Below are 21,051 nucleotides of genomic sequence, written 5' to 3'. Positions count from 1 at the left end.
CAGGAATTGTGAGATAAACCTCTCCAAGGCACTCTGAGTAAGGCAGATGATATTCTTTCTAAGAAAATGGGCAATAACATGAGGTGAAGAAAACCTGAGGTGGTACTGGAAAGCAAAGAAAATGTCTAAGCAATCCAAAGAGCTGGCAGCTAGGCTGCAAAGTAGAGAACATCAAGGTTCAGAAAGCTGACAGGGCAGAAGTATGTGATGACATAATAGACAAAACTTTCCAAAACTGATCAAAGACATCAACTCACTGACACAGAAGCTCAATGAGTCACAGGCAGGATAAATACAAAGAAACCCATACCTAGGCACATCATAGTTAAACTGCTGAAAAAGGTAGGGGCAGGGTGGGGTGGGGAGACCAAATCTTAAAAGCAACTACGGAAAAAAGAAAAAGTATATACTAGGGAAAAATAATAGGAACGATGGCTAACTTATCATTGGAAACAATGAAAGCCAGAAGACAACACAAACTTTCAAGTGCCAAAAGAAAAACTATCAACCCAGAATTCTAAATCTAGGGAAATACAAGATGAAATAAAAGTATTGATGAAATTGATTAAATAAAAGAGACAAAAGCAAAAATAATTTGTCTCCAGCACTTTCACTACAAAAAATGCTAAAAGATGTTCGTTAGGGTGAAGGAAAACGACACCAAATGGAACCCCAGATCTGCAGAAAAAGTAACTGGAAAATATAAAAAAGCCTAAAAAACCAACCAAAAAAACAATGCACATGTTTAAGTGTCCCTAAGAGACTACTGATTGCTTAAAGCAAAAGTATTAATGTATTGTGGGGTTTATAGCACATGCAAAAGTAAAATACAAGGGCACAAAATGCTAGGAGGTAAACTGAATCATGCAACTGCAAGGTTTGCAGTGTTAGTGAAGTAGTTATATTACTCAAAACAGACTCTGATAAATAATAAAAGGCTCATGGGTTATCTTTAAATACCTTTTCCTTTTTTGGTCTTGATGCTTACTAATAACATGTCCATCAATGGGGAGTAAAGGTAAGGAAAACGAGAGAAAACTAAATAAACCACCAATTTTAAGTAATGATTTATTTTGCTAAGCAGTTTTTGTATGCTTTTACATCAATAACAATATAAACTAACACATTATATTTAAATACCACAGATTCATTGGCACTTCCTAAGAAAACAGAAATTAACCATGTTAATCAAGTTAAATACACATTTTAATTGAAATCATTTTGAAGTGCTCTACTTTCTACTTTGAAACTATACAGTTTTAGGATATTAAAAAACTATATTATGGAATATGGCTCAAAGTTCTAATTTGAAGACAGAACATATCTGGTACACGTTTAGCCTACATTATCAGCTATTATAAAAGTAATTAATGAAAAAAATTGTTTATATTATAAAGGAAGTCACAGCACTGAACACGAGAACAGGATTTTTTTAATATTTGAATTTCAAAAGAACAGAGGAACAATAGCAAGCTTGATTAAGACTGCATTATGTGTGAAGCATACCACTCTTACATTTAATCCTAACAGCATTGAAAAATGGGTCTTAAGATCTTCAGAGAATTTAAATAATGCATTCAAAATCACACATCAGTGAGAGCCAGGATTTGAACCTCAAGGTTGTAAATAAAGCCCATGATCATCTCTCAAATAATAATGTTAACTTACTGACAAGTACATTACACATTCCCTCCCAACCCTTTGATAGTACAGTATACTCTCAGAGACAAGACATTCTTCTGCATAACCAAACTATAGTAATCAAAATTAGGAAATTAACACTAATGCTCAGATCCTATTTAAGTTTTTACAATGGTATCAGTAATGTACTTGGCAAGCCAAAAACCCAGAATCACATGTTACAATGACTATAATGCAATCTTTAACATACTTTTTCCCTTTAGAAGTTTAAGGGAATCAAACAATTTGTACAGTGCACAAAAATTTATTGAGCACTTGGTATGTGTCAGGCATTGTTTGATAGTACAGGGGAGGTAAGACAGTTAAAGTTCTGCTTCCAGTGAGTTTACATTCTAGTAAGAAAAGACTAACAAGTAAACTAGTAACATAACTTCAGGTTTGGCCAAGTGCTATGACTGGGTGGTTTGGAAACGGCCATCTAAGGAGCTGAAATCTGAATGATCAGAAGAATCCAGCATTGTTAAGAGATGGGATAAGAGCGTTCCAAATAGAGGAAAAGGCAAATACAACCTAGAGTAGGACAGAACTTGTATTTTCGAGGAAAAGAAAAGATGCCAGTGTAGCGACAGCATCCTGAGCAAAGGGAGCAGAGGCTGATGTGCAGATAACACTGGACAGATAGAAACAAATACATGAGGTATGATTCTGAATTTTATAACTAAGAGCAAAGGAAAGCTACTGAAGGATTTTAAGCAGACAACTGTCATGGTTTCACTTACATTTTAAAAAGATGATTCTGGCTACTGGGAGGAGAATGGACTGAAGAAGACGGTCAAGTGAAAGCAGAGACCAATTAAAAGCCATTTCAGCTCAATCTGGCAGCTATCACCAAGTGCCAGAAAGCCTAGAGGTACTAGGTCAGGGGAGAAAACTCTCAATGCTATCCACAAGATAATTAAGAAATACTTACTTAACAGGTATTTTTATTTTTTTAAAGTCCAAGTGAAAATATCTTTATTGAGACAAATGGGAAAATGTATATTCTTACAACCTAGATTATTACTGAACATTATTGAACACAGGAGTATCAACCAGAAAATTGGCACTGCTTTATAATAATTACTAAAATAATATCTGGGCATATTAGGAAAGTAGGTAGTTAACAAACATACCATCTTTCCAATTTGTAAATGAAAAAGGAAATTATTGAATTATGCCTAATCAGTTATAAATTACAGCTTAGACTTTAAACGTAGTGTAGGCAAAGATCATCTAAATCTGTGCTGTCCAATATAGTAGCCACTAACTTCATACAGCTCTTTAAGTATAAATTAAAATTAAATTAAAAAATTCAGTTCTGCAGGTGCATTAGCCACCTGTCAAATGCTCAATAGTTACATGTGGCTAGTGGTGATCTCATTGGACGGCACAGAATAGAACATTTCAATCATCATAGAAAGTTCTATTGGACAGCCATTAGATTCTCAATTTTCCTTTTGACTTTTTTCAAGAGGGCCAATGGAAAGAGCAACTCAGAAGACCTAAGTTTTCCAGATCAGTCACTAACCAGGTGAGCAACTGTGTATGCATCACTTAGCAGTGCTTCTAGAAATGAATGTGCATTTCAATCACCCAAGAATCTAGTTAAAATGTAGGTTCTAACTCAGTAAGTCTTGAGATGGGGTTAAGATTCCGCACTTCTAACAAATTCTCAGATGCTGCTAATACTGCTGGTCCAGAAATCATACTGTTAGTACCAAGGTTTTAGATCTCTCCGGGCCTTAGTTTCCTGAGCTGTCAAGTGATGTACCTAGGGCAAGATAATGTCCTGAACCCTCCGTAAACACTAATATTATAGTTTTATGGTTGTACAGAATTAAATGCACACAGATTTCTCAGTCTGCAGAGGCAGTTTCTTCCCCTGAAGTAAACATAAGGATTCTAACAAACATTTTCTGTGATACCGTTTATTTTCCCATGAAAAGACATATCAAATTTAAATGCAGATCAATGGGAAAATGTAATTTGCTATATAAACATTCAACTTCTGTACAACTTTTCAGAAATGGATTTTTTAAAAGGCTGACAGGTATGTAAGACAAAGGGGTATACTATATTTTCCAAATATGCAGTTCATGGAAGAAAAAACCAATGGTAGACTCAGCCCACACCAGTATTAACTTTAAATGCATTAGCTCCACATGAAAAGCAACTCCCAGGAAAAAGTCACTGACTATAGGAACATCGTTTTTGTAAAGTCTCAGTCAGGGCTCTGAGCAATACAACCAACCAAAATCCCCATGCCCCTAGCAGGCCTTAGGGTAACATTAACAACTCACAAAACAGGCTGAAGGAGCCAACAATGCTACAAAGAATTCACTTTTGAGGCATCTTCTTTTAACAGCAGCCCTAGAGTAACACAGTTCAAGAGGGCAATGCAAACAAGGAATTGGATAGCAGTGGTGAGGCTCATGGTTTCATGAGGCAAAATCTCATAGAAAAGACAGGCTAAGATGTCCACCTTGTTTACAAATTCTGAAGTAAGCATGATGGCTAATTACCTACACTTAAAAAAAAAAAACTGGAAATACATGTTCAACCTGTAAGAGACAGGATGCTTTTGAAAATCTACAATCCTTTTATATTTTTTATTTCCTTTAGAAGGAAATTAAAAGTTTGAATTAAATGTTATTAAAGTTCCTTTATATAAGTCATGCAATGTTCTTCTAAAATCTCTCCAAAGATTTAATTTACATTAATACACTTTACTGCCCACAAAACTCTTCAAATAATTTTGAGAAGATAAGTATACAAATAAAAACTTGGGAGTGGAAAGTTTTTTTCTTCTTACTTTTAAAACAAACTGCTGTTCTCAATCTTTTTTCCCCTCCTTAATTTTATTTTATGCCAACCTGATAAAAAATGGCTTTCTACAATCAGTCAAAATATTTTATTACCAAATTTCAACGAAAGTCCTAAATTTGGAACTGTACATTCAGCTTATCTTAGAAAAAGATTGATGAAAAATCCTGCCTATAATAATACCTGTTTCAAGCTGTCTTTACAAAAACAGCAAATTCCTACAGATCAAGAGAAAGCACCACATATAATTCCATCAGAATGAAATGCTCATAGGTTCAGAGCTGTACCTGATTAAATACTTCTGTGCTTTTACAACTTATTTAAACTAATTTCTATACATTATAAAGATAACTTTTACATTACCAATGGGAAAAAATGTTAATTTTGATTCACACCACAAAAGTACTATTCTTTGTAAATAATTGATAAGAAACCTCTCTCAATAATAACTAAGGAGCTGTTAGTATCAATTTAAAAAATTTTTTTAGTATCAAATATTTAATTGCAGAAACAGGACATAAATTAATTCTATCTTTCCTCCCAGCAAATACTACAAAATTCCACCTGCGAGATACATGATATCCTTTTAAAATGCAATTTAAGAAGCCATTTTTTTTTAGAAAAACTGTGGCTTCTCTATGAGAATTATAATGTAGACAGAAGCATTTTAGCCTATCATTTAAAAAAATACAGCGTATAAAAAAAAAAAGGGCCACGTAGCAGTCCGTGGGCAGGATGAGTCATCACCCAACTCAAAACTTGCAGCACTTCTAAGCTTCCTCCTACCCGACCCCATCCCCTTCAGCAATGTACCCTGAGTCAGCAAACCTTACTATTTTGTCAGTTATGAACTCTCACGATGCTTAAATTAACTTACGCAAAATGCTGCAACACTTTTAGTACCGACACTTGTCATCAGAACATATGCTTTTTCTATTACAAAATTAACTCATCTTCACATCAATCTTCTCTGGATTCGTTCTTAATCATAGAAAGGTAGCAAACATTTTTAGTCCCATTTTGCAAATAATAACTGCAAAATATGCTCAAATATAAAGGTTTTTATAAGCAGTTCTTCACTTGCCAGAGCTTATTTCTGAATAGTAATACTTAGGTGATTAAAACATGTCCTGCTCAAAACTAGCATATTTCTTAGATGACTACAATTACTGAATTTAGGACACCAACAAGCAATTGTACAAGTTTCATAAGGCAATTCTTATTAAGTGATGTAGGACATACATGTGAAAGAACCTTATGCTCCTTGGCACTTAGCAACCCCTTCATAAACATGTGTGAACAATTAAGCCTTAAAGAAATGTAAAGTTTCTCCCACCCAACTAGAAATTATATTTCAAACGTTAAAATCTGACATTTCTAAGAACTCGAGAGACAGTTCCCTTTCAGGGCCCAGCCCTGTTTGGACCCTACATTCTTCTAGTCAGATTATTCTTTCCATCTCAGTCTCCCAACGTTGAAAAGAGAAGGCATGTCCAATTAGAACTTTAAAAAATAACAAGGCTATAAAAAGAATTAAGCCATCAGAAAACTACTGAAGCTGTTTTCACTTCATTCTGTCCCCTGTTCATTTTTCTTTGCCCTCGACAAATCATCTTGTATCCGTAAAAAAAAAAAAAAAAAAAAAAAAAAAAGTTAATACGAAGAATGAATTTTAGCATTTCTTGTATTGGAGGAAAGAACATGAATTTTGCTGCAAATGCAGCAGGCTTCTAATTCCACCTCACCAGCTTCCCTTTCCTGGACTTTTTCCAATGAGCAAGCAAAAGAAAAAAATAAAACAGGAAAGGAATCAAAAAGATCATGCTTCATAGAGCTCCCACATAACACCTGAACCAATCGAGTCTCACTAAGCCAAAGAACAAAAGGCGGCCAAGGCACCTTTACTTCTCAACGCACCTCACCAAGTCAGAGAAAAATGCACAGCGAAGCGAGGAGGCCCCTTTTTAGTGAACTGACAAAACAAGTTTTCATTTGGGGGCTTTCACAGACCCCCGTCGCTCAACGTCCCGGACGCAGCTCAAGCAAGGCTGAAGTAGAAGCGAGGAGGAAATTAGGAATTCCGATTCGGACCAGTTTTCTGTACCTGATTTATGGTTAGACTCAACTCGGGCAGAGGACTTCAGGGCTCTGAGCAGAGCCGTGTGAGCCGCGCGCGCGCGCGCGCGCCCTACGCAATTTGCCGAGTGCGCCGGAGACTTTGCCCGGCCGGAGTCAGCTGAGGCCGAGTCACCCGAGTGGGATGGGGGAGGAGACGCGGGAGCATTTCGAAAGGCAGCGTGCCAGGAAGGCGAGACTCCGCGCCACCTCACGCTCCCCGGGCGGGCCGGCGGGCCCTCCCGGCCACCGCCCCGCGTGCGCCGGCCCCGCCGGGCTCCGAACCCGCGGAACCGGGCGCAGGCAGCGGTGCCACAGCCGGCAGGCGGGGCCCCGGGGCCGGCGGCGCGACGGGGCCCGACCCGGCGGCCGGCGAGGGGCGTGCCGGGTGGGAGGGGCGCGCCGGCCGCTCCGCCGGCCCCACGCGGGGACCCCGGCCCGCCGCCCGCCGCCCGCCGCCCGCCGGCCCGCGCGGGGACGCGCCGGCCAGGCCCGAGCGGGCGAGGCGGCGGGAGGGCCGGGGGCGGGCGGGAGACGGAACAAAAGCTCCTTTGTTGAGCGGCGGCCGCCGGAGGGTCACACACAATGGAGGAGGGAGCCGGCTCCGCCGCCGCCGGGCCCGCCGCGGCGCCCTCCCGAGCCGCCCCGGCGGCGCTCCCCGCACACGTACACACACATACTCACGGGACTTCTCCGACTCATCGAGGGAGTGCGAGGCCCACAGACAGCCCCCAGTGTCGGCTCAGGTCTCCGGCTGTGCTGGCGGCAGCGGCGTCTCCGAGGCTCTCGCTTTGCCGCAGTCGCCGCCATGTAACCCCGACCCGCGAGAGAGGGCGAGGAAGAGGGGGCGGGGCGTCCTGGAGGCACGCCCCCTCACGTCACAGGCTCACTCCACGGGTTCCCCCGCCCCCGCCCGGCCCAGCGCGCCGGCACGCGCCGGAATTTCCAACGCCCGTGACTGGGCTCCGTGCGCGGCGGGGGCGGTGGGAGAGGCACGCGGGCTCGTCTGCTGCCTCCGGTGGGCGGGGCCGGGGGGCCGGCGGGGAGGTGAACTGACGGGCCCTATTTGCTCCATTACCTGCCCCAACACTAGAGCACAAGGTGATCAAACTCTTTGGAAGCATTTACTGCGCACCTACTACTTGCAAGCCACTGGGCAACCTAGAGGAGTAGGCTTTCGTCCCCGTCCATGGGGACCTGGAAGGCAACAGCTGACGAATAAGACAAACACGTTAAAGGTCAAGTGTTAAGGTTTCTAAAGAACACCGGTGGCTTTTCAGCTGGATCGGAAGGAACCCGCATGATCAGAGGAGATGAGAGGGTACCTGTTCCTAGGGAGGGAACAGAATGAGCAAAGACAGGAAGGAGAGCACCTGGCTTGTTGCAGGAACTGGGACTAGGCCGATTTGAGGGAAGCGTAGAATTTGGGCAGGGATATACTGTGAGATAAGTGGGAAGCATAGATTGGTTGGTGCCTTCATGGGCCCACTTGGACAAACAGCAAGCTGATTTTATGTATCATGGCTTATTGAATCCAAAGAGCCTTTCCAGTGTTTATGTAAAATTTATCTAGGTATTTATGAAATTAGAGACGCAGGTCAACGTATTTTTTCAGTGACTTAACCATCATTCCATATGAGAGCCAAATGTTTGGCAGCCCTTTATCCATTATTATGCACATCTTCAAGCTTCAAGCATGAGGCAAAGACCACTTCAAAGATCACACAGTGGCTTCAAGTTAAGTGTTGGGATGGTGCTTGAATGTTTTATATTTTTTGTATTTAAAACAATGCCATCTGAGTACCAGGTGTGCAGAGTACGTGGTGAGTAGAGAAAACCAAGAGAAAGGGGAGGCTTGTGCCAACCACAAGATTTCTTATTTGTGGATGCAGCCTCTCTGCAACAGAAGCTCCTTACCCATGACCACTATATATCCCTACTCTCCCTGCTCTAGGCTCCCCTGAGATTCCAACACCATTCCTCCCCATCCATCAATGTTTGATCACCATGTGGAGGGGGGTGGTGAATAAACAATAAGCATTGTGCCTTCCCTCAAGGAGCTTATAATGTGTCAGCTCCTGACTTCCATCAAAGAACTCCAAAATAACCTGTTGATCAAGCAAAGCCAAATTTATTGCTTACAGGAGTTAAGAGAGACCACTGTGTGGGCAGAGTCTTATAGTAGCGTCTCAAAGAGGAGGTCAAGAGTGGGATAGTTTCAGGGGCTCTGAGTTAGGATAGGTCTTTCAATGAAAGCATGATTAAGATTGGGTTAAATCTGTCATATAATCCTTTAGGATTAATAAACACAGGGAGGGGCGAGTTTTGAATCAAGCTAGAGTTAACAGTTGTTTGATAAACCCAGTGGAGTAATCTTGGTAAGGAGGAGGCTATTTTCCCTGAGGAAAGCTAGGTCACTAGGTAGTCTTTTGTTCAGATAAATGGACTTCAAGGAAGTTCTTGACACTGCAGTCAAGTTATGTGCAACTTCATCTATTTAGGCAAGAATTTCTTGGAATTAAAGTCATGTTTATGCAGATGCTGGAGTTGTAAAATCATGTTAATGTAGTCAGTTTTAGTTCTTAATCCTATTGTGTGGCTATAAATAGTTTATATTCTCTTAAGTTAAGTAGTTTTTCAAACTGCCTTGTATAGTGAACCATTTTGGTGGATTTATGGTCTTTATTTTTGCTTACTGAAATAGAGCAAAAAAAAAAAAAAATTAGAGGGCATCACCTGTAACAAAGGGTAAAATTTGTGTTGTGAAACTTTTGGTTATGTATCATATTCCAGCAAATCTAAAATGTCATCAATTATGACATGCCATTATTTTACGTACTATTAAGCAAAAACTGGGGGAGGGTATAGCTCAAACGGTAGAGTGCATGCTTAGCATGCACAAGGTCCTGGGTTCAATCACCAGTTACCTCCTCTAAAAATAAATACATCTAATTACCTTCACCCTACACACCAAAAACAGAAGAAACCCAAGTAAAATAAAATACTGGCTTAAAAAAAAAAAGCGAAAACTGTACTTCTTTGATAACTACGTAAGTTTAGAAAGCTACAGCTCTAAACGTTGTTAGAAACAATGAACAGTACATATATGTAAATTAAAAAATATATATGCAGTAAAAAAGAAAATCTATCAAGGCATTAAAGACATGGAGGAAACTTAAAAGACATATTACTAAGTGAAAGAAGTCAGTCTGAAAAGCCTACAAACTGTATGATTCCAACCAAATGACATTCTGGAAAAGGCACAGCTACAGAAACAATAAAAAGATCGTGGTTTCCGTGTGCTTGGGGAGAGGGAGGGAGGGAGGAATGAATAGATGGAGCACAGGGGATTTTTAGGGCAATGCAATTATTCTGTATGATACTATAGTGGCAGCTACATGTCATTATGCATTTGTCAAAGCCCATAGAATGTACAACATCAAGAGTGAACCCTAATGTAAACTATGGACTTTGGTTGATAATAATATGTCCATGTTAGTTCATCGATTGTACCAAATATGCCACACTGAGGAGGGATGTTGAGGGTAGAGGAGTATATATATATATATATATATATATATATATATGGGAGTTGGGGGGGGTATGTGTGAACTCTCTGTATTTTCTGCTCAATTTTGTTGTGCACCTGAAACTGCTCTAAAAGAATAAAGTCTTTTTAAAAACAGCGAAAAGAATCAAAATAATAATAGCCCATTGCCACATCCTGATTTCAGAGATATTAAAATGGAAGAAATACTTCTTAAAATTGAGGGAATATATGATAGATATAAATGTGCCAGTTGGATCACGATGGCCCTGTTTACTGCTTGTTATTGCTATGAGCTCTACTATTGTTAAGAGTTTGAAAGCCACTGTTGCAGTGGATGAATGTGGGAAAGGAACAGGTAAGTACACCATTAGGCAGCATGTGATGGCTGCTTCCTGAGCAGAGATGCAAATTACCTGCTGTTGTTGGAAGGAACAGTTGACAAGGACTGGGGACAGCAGGAAAATTTCAACTAGAAGACAGAGTATTTGAGCCGGGCTTGATTCCATCAGGAAGTATGAAGAAAAAGATGTTTCGAGATGAGAGGGCAGAATGTACAAAGGCATGAATGTGCTGGGCACACTGGGAGAAGTCCGACAAGCCCAGGGGAATGAAGGCAAGTCAGCACCAGACTGAGAAGGCCTTGATTGGATGCCAGGACTTTTGGATTTATGCTAAAGGCAGAAGGAGAGGCGTTGAGATGATTCAACTAGTATTTTAGAAAGAACCGGAAGGGTGGATTAGATGAGCAAGAGGCTGGCGGCAGGGAGAGGGCAGGACACATTGTTTTTTTCTGCCCTGCACTCATTCTACCTTACTCTGGTAACAACCCTCTGATGTCCTTTAAGAAGCCACCCTTTCCTGTGTAAGTCAGAGTTCCTTCTGTTACAGTGGCAGAAAACCCAATCTAAATTCTGGCTTAAGCATAAGAGAAAGAGACTGTGTCTCTATTGGGCACAGAAAGGGGATGACAATATAAGTGATATTCTTGGGGCCAAATCAACTGGACCTGATGAATGCTTAGATGAGTGAGGGGTAAGTGTTGAGTCACCCAGTTGCTCCCATTCTGCCCATGTGAGTTTAAATTCCCTCATGAGGCTACTCGTTTTCATCTTTTTCCAATTTGATTACCATCTTTCTATGAAAATAAACTGTCAATATTTTTTTATTTTCAAGATGGAGGGAAAAGCAGATTTTAGAATTGTAGACCACTAAGCTTGATGCCAATCTTTGGAATTTTTCTGGTGTAGATCATTGAACACAGGGTGTTAGGGAAAATGTAACAGTTAGTAGGAATCGTCATGGATTGTTTTCAGGTAAATCGTGACAAGGAAATACTAGTTCCTTTCTTGATAGGATCATTACATTACTAAACAAAGATGTCAGTCATTTCACAAAGTCAAGACACCTTATGATTAAGATTGAGAAATATGGGTTTAGATTATTGCAGAGAAAGGGTGATTCAAAGAGTCCTGATTACTGGAGTGACATTAATCTTGAGGCCTCAAGCTCTCAAGAAAAACTACAGATTTGTCCCCCTTTGTCTGTACCTGAGTAATACATTTATCAATGTTTGAGCTAAGATACCGAATTTTAGAACTCAGATCAGAATGTGATAGATGACAGAATAGCTATTCAAAATCATGATTTTTTTTAAAAAGAGGTAACATTTGGCTGCAAAAAATATGTAGTATTTTTTGTTCAGAAAATTTGAAAAGGGCCAGGATTTGGGAGACTTAGCTTGACCTCGTAATGTGACAGTAAGTTACAGATACTCATGCAGTGTGAGCAGCCACCAAAATAACAAAATGTAGACTGTGTTAATGCAAAACAGTGTTCAAGTCACAGGGGTACCAGACCTGTGCTATTCAGCTCAGGACTTCTGGACTTACATGTTCAAATATAGATACCACATAAAAAAAGCTACCTTGCATAACAAGTCAGAATTCATTAAGAAGAGACATCCAGGGAGACTGTGGAAACCATTTTTTCTATGAAGAAAAGATGAGGGGATTGGGTCTGCTTAACCTGCAGAAAAGCAATTTGCTAAAGGGAACATTGTTGCAGAGGAGAGAGGGAGAGAGTAGATTTATTCCATGTTGCACTGGAGCTCAGATCTAAGACCATCAGGAGGGCTACTTCAGAGAGGAAGATACTGGCTCAGCATAAGAAAGGACAGTTTTGGGTATTGGAACTGAGCCACAGTGGACAGGACCTCCTGGTGAAGTGAGCTCTACATCACTGGAAGCAATCAATCGGAAAACAGTGGCCACCTGTCAGGGATGCTATAAAAGGAATTGCTGGGGGTAGGAGCGGCCTTCAGAGAGGTGATAACATCCAAGGTATTCTCTAACTTGAAGCTTCTGTGTGTCAGTGTGTCTACTCAATTTAAAATGATTGCTTTCGTAGACATGATTTCTAAAAGAACACATTATAATTTGTTTTGTAAACAAAACAACTTTCCACTGAAGAAATTCATTGCCAAGTACAGTTGATTATTGTTGTTTGTAGTAGTTATGTTCTATAAAGCCACTTGGAACACTGAGTTAGTGCCTGCTGATTATTACCATTGTTTTATTACCAAGCAATTATTAGCATTGCTTCTAAGGAGAATACAGGATTAGGTTCCTGCAAGCCTCTAGTCCCATGTTTACCAATTAGTTAATATATAACCTTGTTTTATGTCTGTTTCTGTTTAAAGACATTTTATTTAATATATGTTGTTGACTCATTAATACTGAATGATGGCCAACAGCACTGTAATTCATGGTGAATGAAGCTTATCTTACATATGTATTTTCTCAAAAAGGCATATCACAGCTCCCTTACATATAGGGACACTAGCCAACACATCAGTACTATGCTTACGGGCCATTTTAAACAGCTAAAACAAAAAAAACAAAAAATGCAAAAACATGGTGCTAGATAGACCACAGGAAGGACATTTGTTTACAAAATGAGAATTGAAACAAGAAGGCAGAGTGTTGCCTCATTCAACCTCAATGGGGACATGCACATAGGGCAACAATTTTTTTTTTTACCACTCTGCATGTCCCAAAATGACTGTGGAAATGTTGTGAGTATTGGTTTAGGGGTTACATATAAATTTTAGCAAGTAAACAAATTTGCAATCTGTGAATAATGAGGACTGACTACAGTTAAAGCTTTGAAGAGAATGCTTTCAGTCAAAATCCATTAAAGATGGATGTGAAGTTCAGTCACCGGCAGATCACATGAATGTGTTTTGAAGTAAGAGACACCTGTAAATGAAAATCAAGGATCCTGCACTGATGAACTCGTCTACAAAACAGAAACAGACTCGCAGACATAGTAAACAACCTTATGGTTACCGAGGGGAAGAGGGTGGGAAAGGATAAACTTGAGAGTTTGAGATTTGCAAATATTAGCCATTATATATAAAAATAGATTAAAAAAAAACAAATTTCTTCTGTATATGAAATTTCTTCTTTAATGAAAAAGAATATGAAAGCAAATATATATGTATGTATACACATGACTGGGACAGTGTGCTGTACACCAGAAGTTGACACGTTGTAACTGACTGTACTTCAATAAAAGAAAAAGAAGAAAGAAAATCAAGGATTGTGTATTTAACTTGATGGAGCAACAAAGAGCTTACAGCTCAGAATAGTAATAGCATTTATCAAGTAGCCTGTTTCAGGTAAATACTTTATAAACATTATGTCATTCTCTTAGGCTATGATAAATAAGATTCTGTAGAAAACTTGAAATAAGCTACTAAAATTTTTAAGATAAAACCTGGTAACAAAAATCTCTGAAAAATCTGTACACTTTCTAAATAATGGTTATGTAACTAAATACTTAAATGTACTGGGAAATACCTACTGGTGTAATTTTATAAAAATAAGTAAAGTCTCCTCCCTGTAATTTATCTGCCTTGGAAGTCAGTATTTTCTGGAAGTGAGATAAATTTGTAGAAATGGTAGAATTAAACTGCTGATACAATAGTTGTAGCTCCCTTTTCTCTCTCTTTCACAAACACACACTTTTTAAGAGGAGCAGGGAAATGGTAACACTCGGCTTTAGGGAAATTTGGTCCAAAGTTGTTTTTTTTTCTTTTCGGGGTGGGGGAGGCGTAATTAGGTTTACTTATTTTTAATGGGGGTACTAGCAATTGAACCCAGGACCTTGTGCACGCTAGGCATGCACTCTACCACTGAGCTATACCCTACCAAAAGTTTTATCTGTACTCTGTTCATCCGCCTCCTGTCTTGAATGCCCTGTTAGACTGAGGGTATTAGATGCTCCTCAATCCTGGAGATAGTCTGTATTTTTGAAACTTGAACTCTTGAGACCACAAAGTCCTCTATAATCATCCTTAGTTTTTGAGAACAGCCTGGGCCTCCACCCATGACCAATGCAAAGGTGCCCCTCAGCCCACGCACAGAGTGATAAATGTTTTACTTGTGGGGACAAAGCAGCTTTCAGTACACAAGGTCATTCCCCTCCTTTTTGCCCTCCAAAATAGCCAGCTGTCTGTCGTTTGGGGAAGAAGGTAATCACTATCTGTAACTCTAAGTAAACTTGTGCTGAAGATTTGTTTACAATCCGTCATTCTGAGTGCTTGTTAGCAACTAGTATACAATGCGGTTTAGTAGGTCTGCCTTCCACAATCCCATCTCCTTCTATTTGATGTATTTTGCCAGCTGGTAGTTACCACCACTGGAACACCCTTGCCTGAAGATGTCATCCCCAGAGGGCTGTACCCGCCTCTAGAGTCCTGACTGAAGCCTTCACTGTTTCTAGCTGTGCTGTTCTGAAAGGAAAATGGCCAGGCCCTCAGGAGGCTTGAGATCCACCTGCCCATTCTGGGTCGCTCTATCCCTGTGAATTCCCACCCCAGGCTACCAGAGGTCTCCCCCTTTGCCCTCCCCTCCATCCCCTACCCAGGGCATTATGCAGGACCCCATGCTCAGGAAGAACCTGTGTTTGGTTTAATACACTGCTATTGCCATCTTGAAATTCCTAATTTATCTTTGAACTCATGTTTTGTAGTGCAGTTGGATGGGACAATGGAGCATGCATGTCTACTGCTCCTTGCCACCCCATTCACATAGAGCCTTCTCAGTGCCCCATGAGCACAGAATTCTGGAGGACCCACTATGCTTTGGGGTTCAGTGAAACAAAGCAAATAGGTACAAGTTGTGTTATGTCTACAACCAAGTTGGGGTGCTGATAGCTTGGAGAAGTTGTGCTTTCCAGTGGAACCAGAACTTGCTTCAAACACAGGAAGAAGGCAGTGGCATTCTAAGAAACACAGAAGACCAAGGAACGCTGTCATACCCTTTCTTGTGTTACTTCCCCATATTAGACAACCGTCTATGCTGAAAACATTTTTCCTTTCAACCCTTTCTTTCTCCTCAGTAAGTCAAAGGTAGAAAGTGTTGGCAGAATGTGTGTGCATATCAAGAAGTGAAATAGTACTGGTTAAGTGAGTTTTCTGCAGTGTTTTCCACTGCTCTGGTGAGAACAAAATATATATACACGTAAGAGCTGCAACTTAGAAATTGTATCATTTTCGTGTTTTCACATAAGAGTTACTCATATTTGTATTTCAAACTAGCATTGCACAATATAAAAATTAACTATAAAATTCATGCTGACAACCAATTTTTAATTTTTCCTTACTTAGAATGATATTAGTTATTATTATTGACTCTCTAAATTAAACACCATGACAAGTCAAGAGAGAGACCAGAAGAGAGGAAAAAGTCTTTATATTTCAATACCTTTAGCTCCATCCATTGTTTTTTCTACTTTTCGATCAAGAGGCCCCAGAAATTATGTAGCCAGCTTTGAACCACTTCCCACCCCTGAAAGAGTCCCAACAGCCCTACTCTGAGAAGGTGGGTTGGGGAAAGACTCCACACCTGCCCCACCCTCTTCCCTGACAGGGCTAGGGCCGGAGAGGTGCCAGGGGTAAGGCATCCAAAGCTGCTGCGGCCCCAGCCGCCCACACGCAGGAGCTGCATTTCCTGTAGTAAACACACTGGCTTCTACTCACGGAGGTAGGAAGTGGGGGAGGAAGGAAGTCCTTGCTCCACTGCTGGGGCACATTTTCCCACAGAAACAATGTGTGGGTCACAGTTCTCAACCTCTCACAGTCGAGCTGCTTCTGGGATAAATGGGCTTCCACGAGTTGGCCTGAGAACCTAACCAGTATTTGGCACATCATTTCTCTAGGGAATATGCATTTTCAGTTTCAAACAGCTAAGTTAGAATTCAACTTTGGGAACATAAGTCAGTCATACAGGGACTATCTATATTTTTCCTAGCTCAGAAGAAATCCTGAGACCACAGAAATGGATGGTATCTCTAAGACCCAGATAAACAACTCAACATTAATAAGAAGGTGATTAATAGTAATAACTTCACTTTATCCTCTGGGTGGCATGAAGAGTTGATCCTTCAGATTTTCAGCTTGAAGAACTTGATTGCAAGTACACCAGGGTTGATTGATCTCTGGCCACCAACACATACCAACCAAACCCAAGAAACTCTGCACTGTAAACCAGATGCCAACCCATTAAGAACACAAGAAAAACTGCTGACTTGGGCTAAAGATTCATCCAGTCTGGTATTCTCTGACAATGATTGTGAATTTCCATGTTTTATTCACTCTAAGCTCTAGTGTTGAATATAGTGTCCTCCTGATAAAATGTTGAAAATAAAGTGTTTTTGAATATTGTAATTACCCTGTATGACATTAAACTTCAGAAAGGTAAATAAGGATTTTCTCCAAATACTCACTTACTTAATCCTGTGTTTAAAGCAACTTTCTTCTTAGGGAACCTATTTGACTATTTTAGCTGCCCTTTTCTATGACCTGGTATATTTACTAGGCTCTTCTTTAAGGTTTTGGGGTAGAATTAGATGCATGATACCAGGCATAGCTTCATCACCATTTTGTCGAATATAGGACAAAACAGTGCTTTCAGTTTTGTTTTCCACATTCTTAGCAAGGAGGCCTACTGTTTTATTGTTACGTGACTTGAGAAAACAGTCAACAATAACTTGTGGTTCTGTTTCTTGGAATAAATCATAGCTCCAAGCTCATTTTCTTTCAAGTGTCCTTCAGACTAACAATCCTAAAAGCATTATCCACAATCAGTTCAGAATGCAACTCATCTGCCATACTTCTGTCCATTCACATAGCTTTGTGCAATTTATCTTTTCTTCAATTTAGTTCCATCTGCTTGGTGGTTACTACTCTGGAGAGCTTAAGGGCATCTCAGCCCAGTCACTTTTCTTACATGAGCCCACTTTCAGACAGCCTATGAAAGTCTGAAACAAGGCGAGTCCCCTAGCAGTAATCCTTGCGGACTCCACTCTGAAATCAGAAAGATCCATCGGCTATTCTGGCACCAACAGCAGTCAGCAGACCCAGGTACTGGTCCCCGTTCTACCACTTATTAGTTGTCAGAGTCCAGGCAAGTCATTTAATCTTATCATTAAAATGCCTCACCTCCCTTGCAGCGCTGTTCCAAGATTTCACGAGATAATGTGTGTGAAAGCACTCTGAAAATGCTAAATGACAGCATAAATAAGGGGTGCTATTAATATCTCCAGCCAGAAGCTTGCCTGTCTAAACCATGGTTTCCTGAAGTTAAGCCAGCTCTCTCTCCTTCCATTCAATTCATTCCACAGATAGGCTTTAAATGCCTACTTCACCCAAGATAGAACATTCTCCCCACTTTTTGAGTAACTTTGACTTCAGGTAGGGCTTTTCTTCAACGTTTACTATGTAAATTGGTAAAAACTTTTTTGTAAATGTCGCATTCACTGTTTCCATGCTTATTTATCCCTCAAAGAAACGTGGTTGAATAGTGAGGCAGGAGGCATGCCGCAGCAAGCTGCAAAGGTGGAAGGCGGAACGGTCTCTGCCTGCGTCTCCCACAGAGAGCAGGAGTGCCTTCTACTCAGCCCAGGAAAGTCAAAGGGAAGTCAGACAGAACACAGCTGACGGCACAGGGACAAGGGGACAAGGAGGAACCGTATACAACCTCTCAGATGCCAACAGTCAATATTATAAGAAACAGATTTACTTACATGAAAGCGGCGTTAGGACAATCTAATTTAGCTGGTGGTCCATCCAGGAAAGGAAAATTTCTTCCAGTTTTACAGGCTTCCAAAGGTTTATAAATACTGTTTTCAAAGGGAAAATAAAAGGCAAATGTTTCTTGGGGAAGAGGGAACAAGACAAATTTTTGAAAAATGATTTAGCTGTACAGCAGGTTATGAAGGAGGGAAAAGGAAGAGATTAAAATGATTCTTTCCCTCCTCCCTCTGTGACTCAGAGATTAATTTTAAAAATAATCTTCATCCCCGAATGGGAAGCTGAGCAAAGACTCACATCTTCACATTCCAAGTTCCATTATGGCCTTGGAGAGGAAAGGCACAAAAGGAAGAGGCAGATAGGAAACAGTAACTATTAAAGGTAATCTGGAAAAGGCTTTACCTACTCAGAAGAGGGGAGGTGAAATTAAAGGCAGATCCAGCTGTGATGAAATAGGCATTTTCTGTTATTGCTCTATTCAAAAGTATGTTGTGTCAGCAAGGATGACGCCTCAACTTGCCTTTTCAGGCTTACCTCCCACTAACTCTTCTGGTGATCCATATTTTACTCATTCAAATGAATTTTCATCTTTGCACACCATTCCCCTTTCTTTGGATCAGCAACAGAAGGCTCTTTTCTAGGTGTTTCCTCAGTCACATTTAATTTATGTAAGCATGTTCTTTTTTTTTTGAAGTTCTTTTTATTTTGAAAGTATTTCAAACTTACAGAAAAGTTGCACACATAACATAAAGAACTTTTTTTTTGACCTGAACCATTTGAGGGTAAGTTGCTGGCATGACACGTGTGGTGGATATTGAGATGCATTGACCAGAGACCCTTCAAGGAAGGACCTGCTGCCCACCTGTGGGGACTGTGGTCAACACACAGATGTCGACTGTCATTTCTTTTAGAGTTTGGCTTATTTGCAGAGAGCCACATTGCCTTAGGAGATGCCCCTTTCCCATGTGGCTCAAATCCAACAACTGATCAAGAGAAGGATAGGGAGGCCTGATAATTCAGGCCCTGAGCAGGGCAAATTCGATGAGCCATTTCTGCTCGAGAGCTCCCAGTGCGGCTCGTTGAGCTTGTCAGCCTGCATCTCAGATCAGCTTCTCCCTCTGCCCAACCCTGTTTCCTTCCCCTCTAGCCCACAGACATTGATCCCCAGAGCTCTCCCTCATAATTACCCTGAACACTAAATTCTGTCTCAGAGTCGGCTTCCTAGGAAAGCCCAAACTGCCACAGCTGGAGCCAGGAGAGATCTGAGGAAGAACATGATAAGATGGGGTTTTGGAGCTGGTTCACCACCCAGCTGGTAGGAGGACCTCTGTGCTGGTGATGGATGGAGAACGGATAGTCCCTGGCATGAGGTAGCCGTCTAAGTACTAAAACCTTCTCCAATGGTGAACTATTATAGTACACAAGTGAAAGAGAATGTGTTAGCTGGTGCAGTAATATGGAGAACATAGTAACCTTAAGGACAATGGGATTGGATGCTTCTTGTTTAACTCCAACGCAACTCTAGGAGAAGAGAACAAAAAGCTGAGGGAGTGACAAGCAGGCAACTGAGAGCCAAGTGTGAAAGCCAGGGAGTCTCTTTAGTAGAGAGGCTTTCATAACTTGCAGTGGGAGGGCAGAGAAAGCTGAGGACCAGACCAACTAAATCTTCAGTGTGACCAGGCTCCAAAAAATGTTAAGCTAACTAAGCTAGGTCTCCTAATCCAAGGACAGGGCTGTTGTTGAGAAAGAATGAGATGCTGACATACAGGATGGGGACATCTGAGTTGATGCCCCCCCCCCCAATATCTTAAATTTCCAAGTTTCTGTTGACCCTCTGAGCCTGGAAGAGTGAGCAATTCTTCCCTCCTAAGAGCCACACACTCCCCTTGCTTGAGACAATGGCAAGGCCTTTTCCTGCAATACAACATGTGTCTCCCTCAGGATCTTCCCCAACCCTCCTAAATCTGTAACTAGGGTTAAGTAGCATCATTACCCAGCTGAGGACATGCTAGGCCTGATGAGGGGGAAACCATATCCCAAAAGAGCAAAAACATTTAACCAGCACAGATTGCAGGAGATGGGGGACTACACATAGAACTAGATTCTGAGGGTACTTGATTAAGGGGGATAGAGTGTAAGATCGGATAACAATTTGGGTAAACGCTCCCAAAATACAAGATTTACACTCTGTCAAAGACCACAGGAATCAGTGCAAACATGCTAGTAAGGTGGTGGTGCCTGTGAAGCATGGAAAAAGTGATGGCCCATGCTAAGTGATATCAAAATGCCGTGTCTTGGCAGATGGCAGAGGAAAGGATTAAAACACTAAGGGAAATAAAAAATAACAAAATACCTAGGAGTAAATTTAATAAGACGTGTACACTGAAGTAAAAAAGTGATTTTGACAAGATATGTACACTGAAGATTACAAAACATTGCTGAAAGAAATTAAAGAACTAAATTAATGGAAAGCTATTCCACGTTCATTTATTGGAAGACTTAATGTTGTTAAGATGGCAATAATCTTCAAATTGATCTATAGATCCAAAGCAATCCCTGTCAAAATCCCACCTGACCCTTTTGCAGAAATTAAAACTGATCCTAAATTCATACGGAAATGTAAGGGAGCCTGAATAGCCAAAACAATCTTGAAAAAGAGCAAAGGTGGAGGACTCAATCCCCAGTTTCAAAATTTACTACAAAAAAGCTACAGTAACCAAAACAGGGTGGTACTGGCATAAGGACAGACATATAGGTCAAGAGAATAGAGTTCAGGGTCTAGAAGCAG

At 40.8% G+C, this 21,051-nt stretch overlaps 1 protein-coding gene across 4 annotated transcripts in view; it reads right to left on the bottom strand.

Annotated features, from left to right (window-relative positions):
- The window catches only part of MAPK6 (mitogen-activated protein kinase 6), a 39,119-nt gene extending 20,718 nt beyond the window's left edge, over positions 1–18,401 (bottom strand). The window contains exon 1 of one of the 4 annotated variants that reach the window (XM_045506248.2): positions 18,257–18,401. The gene's annotated coding sequence lies outside the window, so the exon portion shown is untranslated. Of the gene's footprint in view, positions 1–6,420; positions 6,566–6,607; positions 6,756–7,302; positions 7,466–18,256 lie in introns of those variants that run through there. The other 3 variants (XM_074366132.1, XM_010969506.3, XM_045506249.2) reach the window with 3 other exon arrangements.
- Positions 18,402–21,051: the final 2,650 nt, after the last annotated feature.

Source organism: Camelus bactrianus, chromosome 6 (assembly GCF_048773025.1).
Source record: "Camelus bactrianus isolate YW-2024 breed Bactrian camel chromosome 6, ASM4877302v1, whole genome shotgun sequence".
Taxonomy (NCBI): Eukaryota; Metazoa; Chordata; class Mammalia; order Artiodactyla; family Camelidae; genus Camelus; species Camelus bactrianus.
Note: the sequence above shows the minus strand (reverse complement) of the source record. Positions and strands in the feature narration are given on the sequence as shown.